At 47.9% G+C, this 9,468-nt stretch overlaps 1 protein-coding gene across 1 annotated transcript in view; it reads right to left on the reverse strand.

Moving 5' to 3' along the window:
• Positions 1-1,266: 1,266 nt before the first annotated feature.
• The window catches only part of EVI2A (ecotropic viral integration site 2A), a 166,724-nt gene continuing 158,522 nt past the window's right edge, over positions 1,267-9,468 (reverse strand). The window contains exon 3 of the transcript XR_014151836.1: positions 1,267-1,455. The gene's annotated coding sequence lies outside the window, so the exon portion shown is untranslated. The remainder of the gene's footprint in view (positions 1,456-9,468) is intronic.

Genomic DNA, 9,468 nt, shown 5'->3' on the forward strand with positions numbered 1-9,468 from the left:
GAAGGACGTGTGGATCTAGAATTGGCCTCTACAGTACAGTCATTTACAGACTCACTGTTAAAACCGTGTTCTTAAAAAATTCTCAGTAAGAATTAAATAACAAAACAAACTGTAACTCCCAGAACTATTGGGGGGAAGCTGTTCCTGTTTAAAATGGTATCACGGTGCTTTAAACATATGGTGTGAATGTGGCTTAAATAAGCACTTATAGCAGGGTCTCCAGCTGTTTTCGGACTACAACTCCCATCATCCCTAGCTAGCAGGACCAGTGGTCAGGGATGATGGGAATTGTAGTCCAAAAACAGCTGGAGACCCAACTTTGGGAAACCCTGCTTTATATGATTGCGGTCAGGTTGCAAGGCAGCCTTTGCCTACCTGTTTCGGAAGGCGGCTTCCCACCAGCCCCAGCCAGGAGTTGTTGTTCTAAACATCTGGAAGGCACCAGCCTTGTGAGGGTCGCTTGTAGGGCTAGATTGGACCTGGAAGGAAATTCATTCTGATCCTCTGGCACCACCTACAGGCGGTAATATTTGGCAGAAGAGCCTTCATGAAGAGAAGAGGCGGAACAGACACCCTTCTCTTGATAGCTTCGGGGCAGCCATTCCAGAGGCAGAGCTGTGCCACTGCCGGGACAGGAAATGAGCTGCTGTGTTCACTGAGAGGCAGCTCACAGCGGAACAGAAATCGGAGACAATGGCCGGATATTGGGGTGGAAGGGGGTGGGTCAGTCTTGAAAGGAGGGCCCTTGCTATTGTCATCAAAGACCTGTTTCAAGCAAAGCAGGTCACATCATCCACTGTGCTTGCATACCCCCCAACATTCCTCAGGTGAAAATAGGGACATTTATCACTCCCCCCCCCCCAACTGACTCTCCTCGACCTCCCATAACCCGCCCTCCCTGAAGCATTTCCTAGCAGAAGAAGGGCGAGTGCCGCTGCTACTATACCAGCGGGACACAGCAAACATGCCCTCCACCATCTGGGGAAAGCCCAACAGTTCCAAGTTTAGTTTGTTGTTTGATACGTTTTACAAAAAGACCACACACACACACATATACACACACACACCCCAATAAATAAATTTGAGAAAGGGGCAAGATTAGACTCAGACGCACAGAGTGATTTTTCAAAATCAAGACTCCTTTATTTTTATTTTTCAAATAAAGTTTTATTAAAACTTTTTGCATTAGAATTCAAATAATAATAATAATAATAGTAATAGTAATAATAATACAGTGGTACCTCGGGTTAAGTACTTAATTCGTTCCGGAGGTCTGTTCTTAACCTGAAACTGTTCTTAACCTGAAGCACCACTTTAGCTAATAGGGCCTCTTGCTGCCGCCGTGCCACTGGAACACGATTTCTGTTCTCATCCTGAAGCAAAGTTCTTAACCTGAAGCACTATTTCTGGGTTAGCGGAGTCTGTAACCTGAAGCATATGTAACCCGAGGTACCACTGTAATAATAATAATAATAATAATAATAATAATAATAATAATAATAATAAAAATAAACTAAAAATAAAAGAGAAAAGAAGAAAAGTGCTAAAATAAAACAGAGTCCTCTCCTGCAATTATAGCCTAGGTTTTACAGAGGGATGAGTTACAGGTATACGGGTGCATCGCATACAGAGAAGGCTGTACAGCTGTACTCTCCCATCTCTCACCTGAATTTGCCTCTTCTGCCAGCCTCTCACCCTGAGAGATCTCCGCTTCCCTGCCTCTCAGACAGGGTCTTTTTAATCAAGACTCCTTGCCCTCTGCTCTGCTCCCCCTTCCTTCCCACCCAGGGTGGCCTTGCCCTCTGCCTGCCCCTCAAAGCTGGTGCATTACACAGGGCTGGGCCTCAGTGGACAAGTGTTGGATCATCCTCATCACCGAATTTGGCAGCAGCAGCGCTGGCAGGGGGGAAAGGGACATTGCGGGATCAAGTCAGAAGCCCTGGATGGCTTTGGTAATTCCAGGACTGTCCTTGGAAAATAGGGATACTTTGAGGTTACATGTTTGGGTCTTCTTCCGGTGGACCTCCTGAAAGATAAATGTTGCAAGGCTGCGTTGCAATCATTAAACGCCAAACATCAGTGGTTCTTCACCCCTCCAACTCCCCCCAAAACTACCCAGATATAGAGCTGGTTAGAGTGTTGCACCAGAACCGGGGAGACCAGGGTTCGAATCTCTACTTGGCCAGGAAGCTCAGTGTGTGTCCACTGCCCCTCGGCCTAACCTGCCACATAGTGGGGGTTAAATGAGGAAAATCCACCTCCCTTCTTATCCTCCTTCCTCTCCAGGATCCAATGAGGCAAGGTGCCGGCCCACCCGTGAGGCAAGGTGAGTTTAACCGCCTCAGGTGGCAGGATACACTGGAGCAGCAGATCCCAATGTCAACCTCTCACACACATACCCCACTCCCTGTTCCTGAGGCAAATCTTCCCTCACCCTTTCTTCCATGGCACAATTTGGGGGTCCACTTCAAAATGTCTTGGGATGGCCCTGACTGGGTGTCAAAAGTCAGCCTAGGGCCTGAAAGCACTGAGTACCTGCCGCCTGCAATTCAGGGGCTTGCCACATAGGGGAGCATGCATATCGATGCCTGGGCACACTCAGACACAACGATCTTGTGGCGATTTTCTGCTGTCACAATATTTCTAAATACATTATTACACCAATTATTTCACCAATTAGTATTACATACTAAGGACAGAGCCAGTGTGATGTAGTGGTTAGAGCAGCCTTTCTCAATCTTGGGTCCCCAGATTTGGCTGGACTACAAATCCCATCATCCCTGGCTGTTGGACCTTCTCACTAGGGATGATGGAGTTGTAGTCCAACAACGTTGGGCAATCCAAAATTGAGAAAGGCTGGTGAAATATACTCAGAGTCGCAAAGTGATTTCATGCTCTTTATTCAGCTCATAGTGGCGAGGAGGAATGAATGAAAGTCCCCTCAAAATATCTGCTTTATATACATTATTTACACAATGGGCTGCACATGATTGGCTAATTCCGGAATTCTACTGTAAGCCAATCAGGTTGTGGATTCACTTCAATCTGGAGCATGATTGGGTGGTTCCTGCCAACCAATCATACTGCTGCATTGTTCTAGGACCAATCAGACTGCTGCATTCTGAATCCTATTGTTCTAGGACCAATCAGACTGTTGCCTTTTGGATCCTATTGTTCTAGGACCAATTAGACTGCTGCAGTTTGGATCCTATTCGACTCAGTACATAACAGCTGGGCTAGAGTGTTAGACTAGGACCTGGGAGACCACTGGGTACAAATCTCTGCTGGGCTATGAAACTCACAGGTAGCTTGAGCCAGTCACAGCCTCTCAGTTGAATCTACCTCACAGGGCTTTTGTGAGATTGGAGAGAACCACCTTGAGTTCCTTGGATGAAAGAGGGGTCTCCTTACAACTCTCAGAGCCCATAACAAACTTCAGGTCCCAGGATTATTTAGATGGAAGACACAGCTGGTTAAAGGGGCAGTGCAGAAGGGGCTCTGGCAACTTGAGCAGCAGCAACAATAGTTTCGGTAGCTGGAATCAGGGCCTGTCCTTTGCCAGCCTGCTGGGAACAGGCCAGCAAAGTGGGGAACAGGTCTTGAAGGACTTGCTGGTGAGAGGGTCTCCGGCTGGGGCCAATGGGAGTTGGAGTCCAGGAACACCTGGAGGTCCACAGATGGTCCCCATCCCTGTCCTGGTCAGAATACTAAGCCAAACCTTAGCTTAGTTCTAGGTAGCACAGCAGCAGCAGCAGCAGGGCTGAGGAAAGCACCTGCATGGTTTGCTCACTTGCACTAAGCCATTTTTTTTACTTAGCACAGGTGTGGGAAACCCAATGTTGCTGAACTACAACTCCCATTGGCCATGCTTGCTGCAGTTGAAGAGAACTGTAGTTCTGCAACATCTGGAAGGCCTTTGTAAATAGCAAACTGTTATGATTATGCTTTCTTTGCCAAGTAGTTTCAAGTAATATTTTGTCAGCATAGGTTTACATTTTTATAGGGGGGGAAGCTCTACCCACCCAATGGTGGCACAACACCCAGTTGTGGTTTTGATTGAGTAACTTCCAGTGGTGAATTTAGTAACAGCAAACCCACAGGGGGAGGGAGGATAATTTGCACATAGATGGGTTGTGTTGTTTTCCTGCTTTCGCTTCCCTCGGTCCCACTAACGAGCTAACCACAAATTGACAAAAACATCCTGGGTTTTATTTTTGTTGGTTTATTTCGATCTCCCCCGGAAGTGTCCCAAATCCTCTCCAATTGGGACACAGCCCCTTTCTCTGCTCCACAGTTGGAGGCAGCAACACTGAATACCGGTCGCTGCGAACCACAGGACAGGAGAGTGCTCTCATGCTTGGATCCTGCTTGCAGGTTTCTCACAAGCACTTTGTTGGCCATTGTGAGACCCGGATGCTGGACTATAGATGGGCCACTGGCCTGATCTAATGGCCCCGCCTTGTTTGGCACATTATTAAAACTGTGGAATTAGCTGCCACAAGACGCAGCGACAGCAGCCGATTTGGGTGGCTTTTAAAAGAGCATTCGACAAACTCACAGAGGCTCTTCTCATGCCCCTACATGTTTTGATAGGGTGGCTGGGACACCATAACCCACCAAACTCGGCCTGTCCTCTGACAGCTGCCTTGCTTGCCTTCATCTAGGCCAGAGGATGGCCCTACCTGGGTCAGTTTCCTTCTTTTCCCAAGTCTTGGCACTCTCCTCACAGACCTCAGCAGGGAGGAAGAAGATGGGGGGCAAACCAGAGTTCATAGAATCATAGGATGATAGAGTTGGAAGGGACCCGAGGGTCATCTAGTCCAACCCCCTGCAATGCGGGAATCGAACCCACGACCCTGAGATCAAGAGTCTCATGCTCTACCTCCTGAGCTGTCCCAGGGGTTAGTTGGCTCCTCTTGTCATGGGCTCTGCCTCCTGTGTGGTCTTATTGACTTCTGCCACACTCTTCCCAATGGGTGCCAGCCACCGCAGGTCAAATGTGATAAAATGAAGCAGCAGAGCAGCTCGTGTTGGACCTCAAGACCAAAGTCCAGGGCTCCACAGCCAGCAGGGCCCAAGCAAGTGGCTACCCAGAGAGCAGCAGGTGCTGCAGACAGTTGCAAACAGGCCCCTTGTTAGCAGCCTCGATCATCAGGGATGTGCTGGTCTCCCAAAGCTATTGCTCATTTCCAGAGCATATTCCTGCCCCTCATTCCCTCTTTCTTTTCTGCACACCAGCAGCTTTTGAGGTGACCTTTTAAACCATAATAAATGCTGTTCATCACCTCAAAATGTTGATGTGGCAGGGGGAGAAGTAGGAATCTGTTAACAATGCAAATATGGCGTTCTGCTCATGAGAAACTAATGCAGGCTAAGGCTTTCAGTGATGCATTGATGGACACCTGTTGTGGGGGGAGGGGGATATCTGCCCTCTTAAAAAAAATGCCTCCAAACTTCCTCAGTTGTTCCCAGATTTCAAACTTCACACCAGCATTTCAAAATGGCCTCCGTTATCACCACTTACATTCCAGTGGTTAGACAAGGCCAGCCTTGCTGATAACATTTCCATGGCCTCTCAGTGAGGTCCTGATTACTTATCTAAAGGTAAATGTAAATGAGCCCGCCTGTCTGGGAGGTATAGGAAGACTGCCTAACTAAACCCACTGTCAAAACTATCTGCTGACGGGGTCTGCAGGGATTTAACCAGGATTCATGAGTGCAGGCTGGGGCCTGGCATAGTAAGCTAGCAACCAGCAACTTTTGGCTTCTCTCCAATTTCCCATTTTTGCTATTCACTACAGCTTCTCTGAAATTAAAAATTGGTGTGTGCGAGCTTGCTTTTTTCCTCCTCTCTCCCAGCATGTTTTCCTTTTGTGTCATGTCTCTTAGATTATGAGCTTGAGGGCACAGCAATTTTTGGCTCCTCTCCATGCCTACTATTCATTCCAGCTACCTCCTTGACTCTCATGATAAGCAAACTCATATATTGTGGGTTTGATCTGCTTCTCTCTGGGTACAGAATCTGGGTTGCTTTGCTGCATAAAGTTAACATCCTGCCCCTTTCCCCAAGTTTAGGCAGCCCTGATGATGATGACATCGCTCCTCAAGGAGTCATCCCAGGTCAAGTCGCTTTAGGCTGTGTATACACCCTACATTTAAAGTGCATTCCTTCCATCCACCCCAAGAATACTGGGAACTGTAGTTTAAGGGCACCAGGGACTGTAGCTCTGGGTTTTATTTGGTTTTATTCAGAGCCGATGCACTGGAATTAATGCACCCAAGTTAATCCTGCCCATTGTTCACTATGGGTGTGACCTGAGTAGGACTAATATCGGGGGAACCCTTTGTAAGGTGTAAACTACAATTCCCAGGATTCTTTGTGCCAAGTGGTTCCTATCCTGTGCTTAATTTCTAAAGTGACAATCCCATTACTTTGGATGTCTAAGGGCTCCGTCTGTGGTGATCACTTGAGCTCTGTACATGGCCAGTGACAGTCTCACTTATTATCATTGTGCCACATGTTCCAGAGCTAAGCTTTGCTGGGGGGGCGGGGTAAATAAATCAAATCTGGCTTTTTAACTATGAAAAACCCTTGCCAGAGAGAACCTGCTTGTCAATCAAAGAGAGCAGAAAGAGCAGGAAAGGGGGGGACATTAAACACGATGTCCCCAGATGCTCCTTTGCTAACTCCTTGTCATTCCTTTCAGAGCTGAATCAGATTTTATTTTCTCCCTCCTGATTTTTCATTTTATTCCTTTTTTATTGCATGTTTCCGCACACTTTGCAGATGGTAAAAATAACCCCACATTTGGAACATGGGTTTTGGCTAAGCTCAAAGGCACTCCCAGGACCACTCAGCACTGCAGAGAGCAAACAAACAAAAAGCCTGGCATATATTTTGCAGACTTAGCAATGCAGAGCCACTCCATGCAGAAACACACACAGGCAATTTCCACTCCGATCCGAATACACCAGCCGCTTCAGTCCAGTCCTCTGAGCAAAGCAAGATAAAAACCCAACATCTCCAAGGACAGCCTGAATTCTTCTTTGAGCTAGTTAACTTGGCTTCTTCAGAGTCTATTGCACTGGCACAGTGGGTTGCAATTGTTGCTCCAATAATAAATAATAATCAGTGCTTTTTTCTGGGGGCACTCAAGGGTACATAGTACAGGCACCTCTTTTCTAAAAAGCAATGGTAAGAGTCTAGGCCAGCCTTTCTCAACCTTGGGTACCCAGATTTTGTTGAACTACAACTCCCATCACCCCTAGCTAGCAAGGCCAGAGCTGAGGGATGATGGGAGTTGTAGTCCAACAACATCTGGGGACCCAAGGTTGAGAAAGGCTGGTCTAGGCCTTTCCCCCCAGGAGTCTATTCCATAGCTCTACCCTTGGGAAGTGAAATGGAGGGTGGGGGGCAACCCAGTTCTTCCCAGCAGGCTAACTTTCTATTGCATTTCAGCCTTCAGCAACCTGGTGCCCTCATGATGTTATGGACTACAACTCCCATCATGCCCTAGTGCAGTGTGCTACTTGCCAACATGCTGCAGCCCTTCTTGCCTTACGCCATCTTAGGGTCCTGCTCACTTCCTATTGACAGCAAAGCTAGTCCCCCAGGCATTTGGGCACTGGCAAACCTGAAAAGCCTTGTGACCTTGTCACTCTCCCAGCACAAATGCAAAACTGGCTGTGGTCTAGTGCCCCCCCACCCAGCCATTGCCTCTGAATCCAGTGTCTAGCTCCCAAATTAATTGCTTCATTAAACTTAACACCAGCTGCTTCGTAATGGGCACTGCCCAGTGTGGTGTAGTGGTTAAGAGCGGTAGTCTCGTAATCTGGAGAACCGGGTTCGAGTCTCCGCTCCTCCACCTGCAGCTGCTGGGTGACCTTGGGCTAGTCACACTTCTCTGAAGTCTCTCAGCCCCCCTCACCTCACAGAGTGTTTGTTGTGGGGGAGGAAAGGAAAGGAGAATGTTAGCCGCTTTGAGACTCCTTAAAGGGAGTGAAAGGCGGGATATCAAATCCAAACTCTTCTTCTTCTTCTTCTTCACTGCACCCCATGCATTTTGGAGGGAGTTTTGCAAGTAGGCCAGCTCATTGCAGTGTTTATAATCATCATTTTGACTGCTTGTACTGCAACAGCTTCCAGCCACTGTTCTCAAGAAACTCGAGCAGTTGGGTCTCTTGATAGCTGGCAGGGATGCAAAGGGATAGAAATCTACCTCTGCCTCCTCCCCGCCCCCCAAGCAAAGGATTGTTTTCACCCTGGCACTCGGGCTGCCATGGTTCTCCCTTCAGCGTGATTCGTGCTTCACAGCTCTGAAGTTCCCGTTTTGCAGCCAGTTCCAGTTAACCGGATGCAGCTGCTTCATCTCCTCTTCCACGAGAATAAAGGGAAGTAACAGGCAGATTGCAGAGACAATCCCCAGAGCTGGGCTCAAAGGCCTTCCTAGAAATCGCGGCACCCTCCCAGCTCACCACCAATCTATTATACAGAACTTTGGCGAGATCATACTTTGAATAATGTTGCGTTGTATTCCATTGCTTCAACTAAAATGGCAGTGCAGAACCGGAAAAGGTGCCCGAAATGATAAAAGAGTTGGAGCTAAACATTTAGAAAGGCAAGTAAACTGAGATAGGATTATGGGGTGGTGAAATGGGGATAGAGATGCTTTTCTTCCTTGCTCATACCTCTAGAATTTGGGGAGATCCAGTGAACCAGAGTGTTAGGAAGATTCATGCGACAAAAGAAATTCATGTCTACTAGCCATGATGCCGACTGTCTCGCCAGAGTGCTGCATGCTCTAGTTATCTCCCGCTTGGACTACTGCAATGCGCTCTACGTGGGGCTACCTTTGAAGGTGACCCGGAAACTACAACTAACCCAGAATGTGGCAGATAAGACTGTTGACTGGGGGCAGCCGCCAAGACCACATAACACTGGTCTTGAAAGACCTACATTGGCTCCCAATACGTTTCTGAGCACAATTCAAAGTGTTGGTGCTGACCTTTAAAGCCCTAAACGGCCTGAAGGAGCATCTCCACCCCCATCGTTCTGCCCGGACGCCGAGGTCCAGCGCTGAGGGCCTTCTGGCGGTTCCCTCATTGCGAGAAGCCAAGCTACAGGGAACCAGGCAGAGGGCCTTCTCGGTAGTGGTGCCCGCCCTGTGGAACGCCCTCCCATCAGATGTCAAAGACATAAACAACTACCTGACATTCAGAAGACATCTTAAGGCAGCCCTGTTCAGAGAAGTTTTTAATGTGTGACATCTTAGTGTATTTTTGGTCTTTGTGGAAGCTGCCCAGAGTTGCTGGGGAAACCCAGCCAGATGGGCGGGGTACAAATCATAAATTATTATTATTATGACAGCTACTGTCTCTCTTCACTGTTGGGAGCCAGAACTGTTAGGCAACAGCCCTCCTAACATTTCAATGGCCAGTTGGGAGTTGTCGGTTCAGCAAAGGTTCCCC

This window comes from Podarcis erhardii, assembly GCF_964252035.2.
Source record: "Podarcis erhardii genome assembly, chromosome: 16".
Lineage (NCBI taxonomy): Eukaryota > Metazoa > Chordata > Lepidosauria > Squamata > Lacertidae > Podarcis > Podarcis erhardii.